Source organism: Pteropus medius, unplaced genomic scaffold (assembly GCF_902729225.1).
Source record: "Pteropus medius unplaced genomic scaffold, Ma_sr-lr_union100, whole genome shotgun sequence".
Lineage (NCBI taxonomy): Eukaryota > Metazoa > Chordata > Mammalia > Chiroptera > Pteropodidae > Pteropus > Pteropus medius.
Genome location: NW_024355205.1, coordinates 34,055,672 through 34,070,977, shown reverse-complemented (window position 1 = coordinate 34,070,977; position 15,306 = coordinate 34,055,672). Strand labels below are relative to the sequence as shown.

The following is a 15,306-nucleotide window of genomic DNA, read 5'->3' as shown; positions in this document are numbered from 1 at the left end:
GCAATAAAGAGTCGCGGATCTTTTGGTTTCCCGGTGCATGTGAAGTTATGTTTACACTAAACTCGAGTCTATTAAGTGCAATTGCATTATGTCCAATAAAACAATGTAATCTTTTTGCTGCCGGAGGGTCTTGCCTCAATGTTAATGAAAACGCAGTATCTGTAAAGCGTAATTAAGCAAAGCTTAATAGAATGGGCTATACCTAAAATTAGGTCCTGGAGCTCTAATACCCAGTATAGTGAATATGGACAACAGTATCGTATTGGAATCATCAGACTTGTTAAGGGACAATCTAACCACCAAAAAGAAATGATAATTATGTAATGTGATTGAGGTGCCAATGATTACTACAATGGTAATTTTATTATAATATGTAAATGTATCAAAATAACATCTACACTTTAAATTTATGCAGTGTTATATAGCAAATGCATTTCAATTAAAAAGCACTTCTCTAAATGCACAAAAATCCATTTGGGTTTATGAATGAGCATTAATTTCTAAGTGGAAAAAGGTTAAATATTCTTAGAATTTAGTGTTCATGATGATTCAAGTATGATCACTCACCTGTATACATAGACAAGTGGTGAGGGTAGATACTGAGCTCTGGGTAACAAAAAAAAAAAGCATTAGGTACAAATCTTTATATGCGTTGGATGATCGAGCAGATATTTTCCCTTCGCCATACTCAGCTTCCCTTCCCCCATTTCCATTTCTCCCCTGACTGCTTTGGGACTCACTCAGAAGAACTTCTGTTTTTCTTTTAAATAAAACACTTACCTGCTTTGGAGGTGAGGGCTGATTTGCTTTCATCTGCCCCTTTAAGATCTTTTACACACCTACCTTTTGGCCAAACACACTCAGAGCTCTGAAATACCCTAGTTTCTGCTTTTTGTTTTGGAGAGAAGCGTGTTCTGTTTCTGCATGAGGGGTATTCCGTCACTCTGAGATCCCAAACGCCACATTTTTCCTGCATTGCACAAGGAGTCGAGTCATTCATCATTTTCATTCTTTGTCTGGTTCTCCCACAAGAGTATTCAAATTAGCGAGCAGGAAAATGATGAAGTCATTGCCTGGAAGAGAAGCATTTTCCTGGGATGTGGGAAGGGGCGAGGAGACCAGCCGAAGGAATCGTGGAGAGATCTGTACCTGTGTCTTTTGCTGCCCTTGGATTTTGGAGGTCACCTGGGTGCTCATACAGTTTTTGCAGTTTAAAATTGGATAATCTGTGGGAATAGAATTTACCTAAAAATGAAACTGCACAGTGGAGTGGCGGTGTTGATGACCCTGGAAGCTTAGGCTATAACTTGATCTGTGTCTTTCTGACATACCAGCTGTGTGATGTTGGGCGACTCATCCACCCTCGCTGGGCCTGTGTCCTCATCTGTAGAACAAGAGGGTTGAACTAGACCTGTGGCTTAATTATTTAAAGCAATAAAGCCCCTTTTCAAATGAAGCACCCGCTGTAAAAATGGGGCTGGAGGCCTTCTCAGAGCCCAGGTTCCGCAGGGCGTGGGCGTCGAGACCACTGGCCAGGGGTGACCGACGTCCTTCCAACTAAGACACTCTGGCTGCTCTGACTGGGGACAGTTATATCTTAATGGCGGGCTGACTGATTGGCTGGACTCTTTCTTTTTTTTCTTTTCTTTTCTTTTCTTTTTTTTTCAATGAAGTTGAAACTGTATTTATACTAAATGTAGGACAAAAAAAAAAAATAGAGAAGCGGTAGTCGGGAAGGGCCACAGCACTGACCCACAGCGGCGAGACCCGGGATGTTCGCCTTCGGGAATCAGGCCAGCTGTTTCCCTGACGTGACTTTCACACGTTCCAGGTCTTCCACCGGGCTGGAGGGGCCGTGGAGCTTCCTCCAGCCCACAATGAGCTGGGCCTTGTTTTGGCCAATGCGCTGCAGGCTGCGCAGATACCAGGCTGAAGCAGATCGAATATTTTCTGACACCCACAGACCAGTAGCTCTGGGCTGATCCGTAGCTCACAACAGTCCTCAGCCTTCTCCAACGGCTCCGAGCCATCCGGGCACTCCAGCTTTCTCTTGCAGCTTTTCTTCAGGGGATGGATGTCGGCATTTGGGGATGCTGCCTGCTCCTGTATTAGTTGTAGGGGCATCTCCACAGCCTTCTCGAGGGGCTTAGCGACCATGACTATGCGGCGGGCAAAGGGTCGGAGCATCGTGGGAGAGCAGTTCTCCTTCGGGTCCACAGCTTCCCGGGCCAGCACCTTGGCTTCCAGTTCTTTTTGCTTTATCTTAAGCCTTTCAGTCTTCCAACCCTTTTCCTCCACTGTCTTCATGAGCACCATCCACTCTTGTCTTGGGGTGCTCAGCAGAGGGATCCCCCGGGTTCCCCGGGAGCCCAGCAAATGGTCCAAGCTCAGGAGGCGCTCCAGCATGGCCGGGTCCATGCTACTTAGCTTCTGTAGGGGGCTGAATTTCTGGGAGGCAGAAGCTAGAAGTGCGGGGGGCTCAGGATTCCCAATCTCCTCTTCCTCAGGGCCTCGAGTTTTCTTTGCCTCTGAAGGACCTAGCTGTCCTTTCTGAGACAGTTTAACAGGTGCCAAGACATGAAGCTGTAGGCTCTCACTGGTAGAAGTGAGATCACCTCCTTGCACCTGGCAGCAAAGTCGAGTGCAGGGACTGTGTCTAGGTAGAAGCATCTCTCGGGGGCAGTGTTGGCAATGAGGATGCTGTGGACTGAGCCGCGCGGAGAGTCCTGTGACAGGTGAGCAGGCCCTCGTTCTGCGCATCCACCACCTTGCCCGGCACAAAGAGGGAGGTGTTGCTGGCTCTGTTCTCCTCTCCTTCAGCCGCAGGCCCTTGTCGCTCATGTGTCTGTTGTCCCCCGCCCGAGCCAGCCAAATCAATCAGGTAGAGTTTCCCTTCCCGCTGGCGAAATGGGGCCAGACGTTCCCGCTGATCCACCTTAACCGAAAGCGCCGCGTGACTGCAAAAGGAACGCTGGTCGGGCCGGGTCGCTCCTACAGTCCGCTTTCGACTGGCTGGGAGGACGTGCCGCTCAAAATCAGCAAGGCTAGGGATTGGCTTGTGTGTGAGGCCTGGAATCGGGATGTTTCCTCCACAGTCTCCTCCGCTCACCAGGTCTCCTGGAGCAGGGTCCAAGAGGTCTAATGCTTTTCCTGGTAGATCTCTAAGTAAGATGTAGTGACGGAGAGGATCCGTGGCCGACCCTCAGCGCCCTCCTCCCTTGTGAGCCGTAGGAGGTCCACGAGAGCCTGGGGAATCACTCCAGGTTGCTCTGAGCTGCCCAGCATTGTGTGCGTCTTCCCTGCCCCTGTGGGCCCATGGGCGGCAAGCAGGCTGGCATTCTGCCCTTCCAGCAAGTGCCTTAAGATAGGCCGTACTAATCCTGCGTAGATGTCCTGCCGAGAGCTCCTCTCCCCATAGGAGGCATCACACTGGTATTTGAGAGTCTCCTGGTGGTTCCTGCAGTTGGCGATCTCTAGAGAACAGCTGTCCAGGCCCCGTACACAGAGGGTCTCGTTTGCTCCGGCTGTTTCGTCTACACATGGCCTCGGTCGCGCAGCCGCCCTCGCTCTAGCTGGAGGTGGCCGCCGGCCAGCTCCCATGTAGCCGACAACGACCAGCTCCTGAGGGAGCAGCCACCGTCTCGCCTCGCCTCAGCCGCACCGAGCCCCCTGCTCCATTCCGGGACTATTTCTTTTTTATACCTTCCCTTGTTCCAAGAGGATTTAAAGCAATGGGGATTTAAGTTTATCTGTTCCGGGGTAGGTTCTTTCTACCTCTTGTGCAATCAAAATGGAATACGACATGTTTCTTGGTTGTTAGGTGTCATTTGAAAGCTGTATGCACATTATTTATAAAACTCAGCACTGTTCAGAGTTCTGTGACTTCTCCAGACTAACAGTAATGAGGGCCGAGTAACTGGTTCCTTCTGGAACCCAGGGACACCTGTGCGGGCCCCATGCTTCTGTTACGCTAATAAGCAGCTGTTGTCTTGGGGGAGGGGTCATGATCCAGGTGGTTATTCAGATGTCTCCCAGGAGAGATGAATGATATGTGAGAGGAACAATCTCTGCAGGAAGAGCTTCCACCTCAAATACTCAGAATCCAGTAGAGGGTGATACCTTGGAGTAGACTCAGCCGCCGTGGGGAACGCCCTCATTCCTAGAACCCTGAGTGTCCTGGGACGGTGAAGAGAAGAGGGGGAGGGTGAAGAGGAATTGCGAGAAGAGGCAGCTTGTATGCCGGGGAGGCGGGGGTTGGGAGTTCGGGCCGGTATGTAATATCTTGCATGAGGTCTTGGCCAGCATTTTAGTTCTTGGGGTTGCAGTGAAGCTTGCTGGGCTCGTTAACCGAGGGAGCGTAGAATTCTCGGTGGAGTGAATGCGAGTCTGGTTGTGTTGGCTTGGTCATTGGTGGAGAGTTTGAGGTCGAGGATTTATGCAAGTTATAGCTTTCTCCCTGCTTTCCTGGAGTTTTTATTTGTAACCTTTCAGTATCCTTCCTACTTCTGAAAATATCCTATGGCACCTTCTTTTTTCTCAACTTAAACAAAATGAAATGTAGTTTGATTTGTTACATTCTGTGGTATCTGTGGGGTAACACAGTAGGAGAAGCTTGCCAACCAGGATTCCGATGCGGAGCTTGTCTTACAAGAATCTGTTTTTGTTTTTGTAGTTTTTGACTTTGCCTCCCCTTCTGTTCTTTTTATGTAAAGTATAAGGGCCTCCCACCTGTTCACAGTCATCAGAGGCCTTCTTGGAGGTTTCGCCCGAGACCAGTGGAGATAGAGCACCATTATGATTTCACTTTTTTTTTTTTAATGTGGTGTCTGCAAAATTGTCATGCAGCGGACCCAAAATTTCCAGCACAATGTTTTCATAATTGGGATAGAATGAAGGATTTCACATCTGCTAAACCCCAAATCAGATAAACAGCACATACCAGAAGTCTCATAGCCTCTGAAATATGCGAGGTGCCTACAAGGCCAGTCGCCCCCTAGTGCCCAGATGTCCTCTGCACTGTGTGGGTGTGTCCGGGCACCCAGGTGGTGAGCAACTTCGTTCAGCTGACAAATATTTATTGAGCTCTTGTAACTCGAGGTAGCTCATTACAATTATGTTCGGAGAGCACCCTCTCCCCTGGATAGGTCCTTGTCACCTGTTCCATTCCAAAAAAGAAATCTGGGCATGGATCCCAATAGAGGAAATTTAACTTACTCCCAAATGATAGTTAAGATCAGTTAATTAGTTAAGATGGATATTTACCTCCTTTACCTCCATAATCTCTGAGCATCTCTAGTAATAAACATTTTTTCACATCCCCATATTCGAGGTCAGAACTTTAGGTCCGAAGGACCAAAAGGCTTGATGTAAAGCCAGTTGGGGCATATAAAACTACTCAAATTTATTTTTCTCAAAATAGCTTTCAATTTTAGGAAGATTCTTGTCAGTTATAGGAAACTTGGAAATGTAGCAATGAATAAAAAGGAAATGAAAACTATAACCCTACCACTTATAAAAGATCATGTTAATCTTTTGGTGTATTTCCTTCTAGTCTTTTTTCCTCCTGTACAACATATGTAAACTTCTGATTGTATTATATATGAAACTGAAGAGGAATTTTCATTTAAAAAAGGCTAATCAGCTCTCTGTTCTGCTTCTGTAACTATGCTGGCTGCATGGGCTGTTCTTGAAATGGACTAAAGACTCACCTTCCCTTTGCTTGTTCTGTCTAAGCAACAAATGTAACTCTTTGTGCCCCCCTAGCAATCCCTGAGCTTTGTAGCACTTTGTAACTGCTGGTAGCCCATAGCAACTCCCGCTGCTTTGTAACGGCCTGAGTTCAAATTACCCAATCAGACCATGCCAAAATGGTCTATGTAAGGAATGTTGCAACTGAGCTCCGGGCCCAGAGCACTAGCTCTTCTAGGTCAGCCGGCATAATAAACCTGAGTTCTCCATCTCTCTGAATGCTGCTTGGTTTCTCGCCGGTCTGATTTTGGATCTTTTCCGCAACAAAACGAGCACTTCAAATGATTTTCTAAAAACACTTCTTTTATTAGGCGCATGTAGTTTGACCATAACTTATTTAAGCAATTTCCTGTGAATGCAATCTTGTAATTTCCAATATCCAGTACCAATTATCAATACTAAGTATATATATTTTTTTGAGATAGCAGTTCTGTATAATTCTTTAGTGACCCCATTACAATATTTTTTCTAGAAGATAATTGGAAAATTATAAAACAAGCAGACCTTGATAGAACAGGATGAAGCTAATAATATTTGTCATTATTTATAATATTTCATATTATTTTAATCACTATTGCACAATTACCTCACATTATTTCATCTTTTGTCCAGAGAGATGTCATGCCTTAATCCTAATAGTTAACACTAATTCGGCGTTTACTACGTGGCAGGTACTGTGCGTTATGTGTATTTTTCCCATTCAGTCTTTACCGAAACCCCGTGAGATAGGTACCTTTATAGTTCCCGTTTTAAGAGACGAGGGAGCTATCGCTTAGACAGTTAAAATAGCTTGACCAGAGCCACATAAAGCGTTAGTGGTAGAAGCAGCATTAGAAAGATTTGTTGTCTCAAGAGCCTTCTTTAGCCCCTAATGCTATACTATCTTCAACAGATGCTTTGCTGAAATCCTAATACACTATATCCTCCGTACTTCCAATGTTTTCTTATATTAATCTTGTTACAAAAGGAAGTCAGGTTAGCTGACACATCTCATTCTTAAGTTTTAAATAAGGTATGTGCTGGAAAGAACTATAATGGGAATCCTAAGTTAAAGTCCTAGTTCTTGAGTTTACTAGCAGGACAAGTTACATAACTTGTTTGTTCTTCTGTACTATTGTCTGCAAAATATGGACAGTTAGTACCTGTATTAATGGGTCATGATCTGGATTAAATATAAAAGTGTATAAGAAAGTACCAGTATAGTTCCTGTACTGTATGGTGCTCATTAGTAGTACTTTTCTTATTTCCTTGAATTTCAGCTGGGATAGGACATCTTTAGGTAGTACAATTTCCTTTGAAAATTAGAATGGCGTATTTCCTTTAGCTTGTCTAGTTCACAGTAATCTTTCAGAGATGAGCCATAATAAATTTAATTATATTTCCCCATGTTCTCAAGTTCTGTAAACTTGAAAATAGATCAACAATAGTTATTCAGTTTGGAGAAGAGAGAAGATGATCGAAAAAATAAATCGAGGCTCCAGAACCTGTGGGTTGATATCAAAATGTCTAGTATGTGTATAATTGGACTCTCAGAAGAAGAAGAAGAGCGAATGGGTCAGAAAAAAACTATTTGAGGAATTAATGGCTAAAACATCCCCCAACTTGGAGAAAGACATACATTGATAGGTTCAAGAACTTTAGCAAGCCCCTAACAAATAAATATAATGAAAATAGACCTTGGCACATCCATAGTCAGACTGTTAAAGACCAAAGATAAGGGGACAATATTGAAAGTAACCAGAGGAAAACAACACTTTACATACAGAGAAACTACGGATTGAAGGGCCACGGCTTTCTCATCATAAACTATGGAAGCTAGAAGAGAGTGAACAACATTTTTAAAAGGCTCAAAGGAAAAAAAAAACCAAACTTGTCAGCCCAGAATTCTATACCCAGCAAAAATATGCTTCAACAACGAAGGTAAAATACATTTTCAGATAAAAGAACACTAAGACAAGTTGTCATACTGCAGATCTTCTGGGAAGAAATGCCAAAGGGTATTCCAAAAGGTGATGAGAAATAAATACACCAGATGGAAACTTGAATTTTTAGGAAGGAATGAAACGACAAATATCTGAAAGTTAAAATACTTTCTCCCACTTTATTTCCTTAAAATATATGACTGTTGAAAGCAAAAATTATAACATTGTCTTGCATAATCCTGTGTTTGTTGATGTAATACATATGACAACTAGCATAAAGGACAGTGGAGAGGCGGTAGATTGACCTATATGAGCACAATATTTCAATATCTGATGTGAAATGGTATAATATAAACTCAGTTGATGTATAAACTAAGCATATGTATGTTAATCTCTAATCACTAAAAACATAAGGCAAAGAGATGTAGTTAAAAAGCCAATAGATGAACTAAAATATCCAAATAGTCCAAAAGAAGACAGAAAAAAGGAACTGAGAAACAAAAAATAGAAAGAAAAAAACAAAAATGAACAGAATAGACCAGATTTTGCCTTACTAATAATTACAGTAAATGATAATGGACTAAGCATTGTAGTTAAAAGGCAGAGAATGTCAGAATGGGTATGTATATATGTACACAAAACAAGACCTGAGTATATGTTCTCTTTAAGACACATTTTAGTTATAAAGACACAGATAGGTTAAAAGTAAAAGGATTTATCATGCAAACAATAAGCTTAAGAAGGCTGCAGTGACTTTAACATCCAATACAGTAGACTTCAAGACAAAGAATTGCAAAAGGTAAAGAGGGGTTATTTCATAATGATAAAAAGTTCAGCCCATTGAGAAGATATAATTATTATAGATGTGTATTTACCTAACATGAGAAATTAGAAAATATTTTGAAATTAAAGAATATCTAAATAAATTGAGATACTGTGATTGTGGATCAGAAGACTCGATAATAAGATTTCTGTTTGCTTTAAATTGACTTCTGGGTTCAATTTAAGTTCAGTTAAAACCACAGCAAGAGTTTTAGTAGAAACATATAAGCTTATTCTGAAAGTTACTTCGAATTTACATAAAAATGGAAGAGTCTTACAGTAGAGAAATAATTTTGAACAAGAACAAAGTTGGAAAAGTCGTATTACTCAACTTTAAGACTTGCTCAAGTACTGTGATAATCAAAGCTGTCTGGGATTGATATGAACAAAAAATCGATCAGTGGAACAGAATATCTAGAAATAGACCTGCCTTCAGTTGGCCATTCGATTTTTGAGACAGGTGTTACAGCATTCTAGTGGAGAAAGGAAAGTCAAGAAATGGCCCTGGAATAACTAGGTATATGCTCCATATAGGAACATAAATGAATCTTCACCCCTACCTCAACTCATGCTAAAACTGATTTGAGATGGATCGTAGACCTAACTATAAAAGCTAAAATTATAATGCTTCTAATGGAAAATAGGGTATCTTCATGACTTGGGAGTAGGCAAAGTTTTCATAAACAGGATACAGAAAGCAATAACTGTAAAAGAAAAAATTGATAAATTTTTAGACTTCCTAAAAATTAAATTATTCTGCATATCAAAAGATACCAATTTAAAAAATGAATAGACAAGCCACACACTGGGAGAGAATGTTCGCAAAATGTATACTGACAAAAACTGGTATCTATGATATATCAAGAACTTCTACAACTCAGTAGTAAAATGACAAATAGCCCAATTAAAACATATGACCAACACTTCATAAAATAAGAGTGCTAGCAACCAAACAAGCACACAGAAAGGTCCTTAACAGTTACCGTCTTCAGGAGAATACAGATTAAAACTACAACGAAATACTACTGCACACCTACTAGATTAGCTGAAAAGAAGAAGCCTGACCCCACCAAATATTAGTGAGGATGGGGAACAACTACAGTCCCCAAACATCGTCGTTGGTGAGAATATAAAACGGTACAACCATTTTGAAAAAACTAGTGTGGCATTTTCTTATAAAAGTAAACATGTACCTCCCTTCCAACCCATCAATCCTACTCAGAATTATTTACCCAAAATAAATGAAAATATGTGTCTCTACAAGGACTCGTACCTCATTGTTGATAGCAGCTTTATTTGCAATAGCCAAAATCTGGAAACGACCCAGGTGTCCATCAACAGGTGAATAGATACATGTAGCGATTCATACCTCGGACACAGCTGAGCAATAAAAAGGAATGAACTTACTGAAACCTCCAACAACTTGTACAAACGTCCACAACTTTACGCAGAGTGAAAAAAGCTTTCCACAAAATAGTGCATACTGTATGGTTCCATTTTATGAAGTTTTGGAACAGGCATATCTGACTACGGTGGGAGGAAATCAGAATGATCATCTCTGGGGGTAGGGGTGGAGGTCCAGGAAAGGGCCATGATGAACCTTCTGAGTGATAATGTTATTTATTTTTGATAGGGGTTTTGGTAACACAAGTGAATACATTTGTCAAAATCTGGAGCTCTTAGGATAACACCACAGGTAAATTTTACATAAATACTAAAATATTGAACTCTAGTTAAATGATATTCAGGCTTCAGTATTAAGGGAGAGAATACTGTACTTTATGTTGAAGTGCATAAAGCAATAAGCAGATCGATTGATGGATTGGTAGATATGTACTGAAGCAAATACAATAGAATATTAATGTTAGAATTTAGGTGATGGGTAATTTCACTCTCAAATTCACCCTTGCTATAATTAATGTGTTAGTATTTTTATAAGTAATCAGCTGTGGAAGATCTTAAAAAATAAGTATGATAGTACATTTAAAATAAATTTAAATTTACAAAAATTGGATTTCTGTCGTCTTTTGGTAGGCCTGGTCGTATATGGATGTGAAGGCTACATCATAAAGGGATGGTCTTTCTTTTACTGAAGTGCACAATTTTCTCTCCCTCCCTGAACAGAACAGCGTGAAGTATATGAAAAGTATTAAGTTCAAACTGAAGTGTTACTTTTGGTGACTTGCTGGATTATTTACTCCTTAGGTATTGGGTATTCTGAGTACTAAAATTTAAAACAAAAATCACAGTCTGTATTCTCGTTTTCTGAAATCCCAGCGGCCTAATTGCTCTTTATTTATGCCCCTAGTGAAAATATTTTAAAAATCTAAATTTGTCTGCACGTAAAGTTTTCATTTCTCACACCTCATATCGTCCAGCCTGCTGTCGGGGCCTTTACAAGTGTGTGTGGACTGGAGGCTCCCTGCTGGGCACAGGCCCAGGGTTGCAGCAAAGTGTTCTGCTTCCTGTTAAAAAGAAGAGATGTAATTAGCAGCATTCTCATTATTTAAAGCATTTTTGTTGCTGTATATTCTGATGGAACCGATGTGATTTTACTTCATATTGCTCAAAGGAGCCTCTCTGAGGTTGGGGCAGGAGGCAGGCGCCACAATCTCTTTCTCTTAAGGTGCTGTTTTTCAGACCCTTCTGCCCAGGTTCTTTGCAACAGTCATGGTGGACCTGTGAGCAGTTAGCTGTCTTCTTTTAGAGTTTGGAGTTTAGGCTTTGATGGCTCTGCCTCCTCATTGTATTGATCATTCTTCCTGTTAACTAGTCTTTAAGATAGTTTTTCTAATACGATATTTTTTCCTGAAGCACTCCACCCCCAAGACTTCCCATTGACACATTCCACTACGATTCCTTGTCAGTGACCTCCGGTAAGAAGACCGAGTTGAAAATCCTCATATCTCCAAATTTAACAAATTTACCAATAACCAATGAAATGATGATATAGGTAGTGATGCGGCTGCTTTCTCTTTATTGATAACCTAGTTTTTAAATTATGAATGAATGACTATCTGGGAAGATATTTTAGGAAATGGGGAGGAGAAATGTGCTCATATAGGTGAAAAATCACTGTAATAACTAATCAAAATAATGAGTTAATTGCTTATTACTGTGAGAGCAACTGTCAAGAACAGTGTATGGGGCCCGCTGATGAGAACTCGCACATACTTCTCTCCGACTCCTCCCCAGGCCCCTCTGTGGTAATAAGAAGGTGAAGTGTGGCTGGGGAGACGCAGTGGCCCAGACACGTGGTCCTCGGAGGAGCTGCCGGCGGAGCTGCCGGGTTTGCGAGCAGGCGGGTGGCGACCTGGCTGTGCTCTCGCCGCAGTGCTGGGGCGAAAAACAAGCAGCCACATCTTGCCCCTGTCAGCCTTTCAGGATCAACGTCTGAAGCCCCTTCGATGAAAAACACGCGCCTTGGCGTGGAATTCATTTTTAAATTGTGGCAACGACTTTTACTCTTCAGATCCTTTGCAGTTTGGGGGTGCGATAGCTGGGGTTCACAGGTTTTGTTTGAGAAGTGGTTCTCTGCTGTTCCCAGCCCTGTCCCACTCCTAGGACACTGCTAAGCAATGGTCGAGGGTCTCTCCAGAAATTAAGTGCCCCGATTGTTCATAAAATGATCCTGGGTGGGAAGGACGTCAGATGTCATCCCTGAGGTAGTGTGGAAGTTCTGAGAGCAAGGTTTTAACTCGGCTGATATAAACCCAACATTAGGGGTGTCAGCAAATATAAAGGGACAGATTAACAAAATAAGGATATGGCTTCAGAGGGAACTTTCTTATGGGTGGAGAATTTAATAGGACTAAGTGAATCTGGTAAAGATGAGAATTATCCAAAGGTAATTTTTTTTTTCCTCTGAGAATCATGAAACTTCTTAAGCACGTCTTATACTCTCACAGTGCTTTTTTAAAAGAAAAAGATGCTTTGAAGACACACAGTACAGTTCGCATGGGTCGTCTGTAGGAAAAGATGAGATTTGAAAATGAAAATCTCTTTTCTGGCATAGCAAGAGACCACTGAAGGAAACTCATGTAAAATTAAATATCTTCTTCATAATAAATGGTCTCAGATTATTTAAAAAAAAAAAAAGTTGTAATTTTTCCATTAGAACATTCCAGCTGAGGCTTGACTCTGGGGAGTTCGAACTCAGACACAGCCTATCCAGTCTCTTGAGTTTTCACGGAAAGAAACCGAAGCCCGGAGTGAGGAAGGGCTGCTGTAAACTCGCCACCGTCGGGAGACCGAGGTGGGCACCCGCGGTGCTTCGCCCCCGCTGCCAGCCAAGCCCAGTGCTCTCCAGGTCTGGAGAACCCGAAGCGGAGGTGCACTGTCCACGACCCCTTGAGACAGGGTTCTCTCACTGTGCTAGACTATTGTTTTGTCCCGTTTGGAGGGTCTGGGTGGCAAGCAGGCAAACAGTGTTCTCTCGATCCCTTTTTTTCCTTCCCAGTTTTTATTTCGGTTGTCATTTTCTTTCTACCTCGTGGAAGGACCTCGTAGAATTGCATTAGAATCAAAATACAAGCTCAATGTGACATTTAGAGGAGTAGTGGAATCGGTAGTCAAAATCATAAAACCCTATAGATTATCAGCTTTCAGTTATACAGGTAATGCATGAACATTTTTTTCCTTTCATAAAATTAAAAATTACAACTAATTTTAATGTTCACCCCAATCTTGTTTCTCTCCTTTGTCCCCACCCTTCCCAGTCTTCATTCCTACCTCTGCAATCACCGTCGGGTGGTTGATCTTTCTTCTTCAAGGACCTTTTTATATAGAATTATATAACAGGTGTTTTAGTGTATGTTTCTGTATTGGAATAGAAGTTGCTAAATAGCAAGAGACCCAGCAATACTTTGGCTTTAAAAGAGAGGCATGTAGGTCTCATGTGATAGTCCAGGATAAGGAGTCTAGGTCACTGGACAGCCATGTCCTTAACCTGTGGCTTCCTAGGTAGTCTAGTCATTGCCGTTTCACTCAGCAGGAAGGGCAGAAGGGTGGAAGTCGAGAGCTCGGGATTTTCACTTAGACAAGCGAGGCTGGAGTGGTGCACAGTCACCTTCCATGGGCAAGAGCCTGGTCCTGGCCAGCCCAACTGGAAGGAGGGGGCAAGGACCTGCCTGGTGCAGCCAGGGAGTTGGGGAGAATGGATTTGGGTGGACTGCTCTCTGTGCTTACTCTACTGCATTATATTATCTGTCATTCACCCATGCGTCATGGCGACTTCCCTGTTACGGCGTATCAACCTAGCTCATCCCTTTCAACTGCTGCATAATATTCCGCAGTAAGAACATTCCACCGATCACTGGGCCATTTCCTTCATCGTGGATGGTTAGCTGGTTCCCACCATTTGCTCTTAGAGTCGGTGCTGCAATGCCTGTGACACACACAAGCGATGTTTCTCTCCTGTAGGACCCAGGTGGCAGGGAGGTGTCTTTAGTTTAAACAGCCTTTGTTAAACTGCCCACCAAACTGAGCGGGCATACCAGTTTTCACTTGGGGTTTGAGAGGACCCGTTTGCCCACAATGGTGGGTGGGCTGATTCTTGCATTTTAATTCCGACGGCAAGGGAGGATGACCACCCCTCTCACTTTCCCAAAAAAGAAAAATGAAACGCTAGGATGAAGGTTCTTTGGAGAAATATCTATTATTGAGTAGATTCATTAGAGCAGAAGACTTTTTAAAAAACTACTCAAGTTCTTGGCTTTGTTTTACAGTCAGCATCTAATACTAATTTATTTTTTACTTGGTAACTTAAATGAGTAACAATTTAAAAATCTGTGGTTGTGAAGATGATGTTTAAAGATGAAACCGAATTATTTGAAGGAAATGAAAGCCGCCTTTTGATTTACATGATTATAAGTTTAAACTTGCACAAATCTGTACTATTTTTATAGACGTACTTTTATACCAACCTCTTGTAAAGTATAATAATGATAAAAAATAACATGGTTGAAGTGGTTATTTCATTGATAACAAGATAATGTTCATAATCGTCTTTGCATCTGTTGATACATTTCCTAGTGTGTCTTAAATTTCATTTATTAAAAAAAGATGAATTCTTTCAGTCTCAGGTTATTGATTTAATTTAATTTTCAGCATTTCTGCCAGCCCCTCCCCCCGGCCATCCAGAAACTTAAATGTATTATTACTTTGTACTGCTAACCAAACTAATTTTGTCCAGATTGAAAGGTTATAAAATTTATGCAATTCAGGTTCACAAAAGTAAGACAGCACATGTGAATTCAAGAAGCTGTTAGTTATGAAGCTCTTTTCCTTTCTGAAAGGTAAGTCGTTTTAAGCTTCATTGAACGGATCTATGAAAAAGGTTGAGTATTATTTTACAATAATTTTAGACTTTCATGACTGGAAATTAAATACAGCAGTTTTAGAGATATATTTTACTTGAACTTTTACAAGCTCAGGCCATGTTTTTATTAAAAAATCGGACTCAGCACCTTATATGGAGCATAATACCAGATGTGAGATATAAGAGAACTCGCTGGGGCCACCTGCTTACTGCGTATTAAAAACTTGTGTGGTAGCTGATGTCATGTAAAGTGCACATGATAGGGAACAATTTTGAGTTATTAGACCATGTCAGAATAGTAAGGATCACTGGTGGTGGAATGTTCAGAATTTTCTATCACGTTTTACTATTCGTTTGGAAAAACCTGGGTTGAAATGACGACCCCACGTGCAAAGACTGAAGAGATTCTGTGCCTTTAGGGAGAAGCGGGAGCTGTGCAGGGGATAGTTGAAAAGATACAGTGAATTTGATGGACTTTGTTTCAAGAGGCAGCGT

General features: G+C 41.7%; 1 protein-coding gene and 1 pseudogene across 10 annotated transcripts in view; one reads left to right on the top strand and one right to left on the bottom strand.

The window, feature by feature from the left end:
* The window catches only part of HLCS (holocarboxylase synthetase), a 179,753-nt gene that overhangs the window by 64,104 nt on the left and 100,343 nt on the right, over positions 1-15,306 (top strand). The gene's annotated exons all lie outside the window — the stretch shown is intronic.
* Positions 1,644-5,290, bottom strand: LOC120598809 (kinesin-like protein KIF22; annotated as a pseudogene).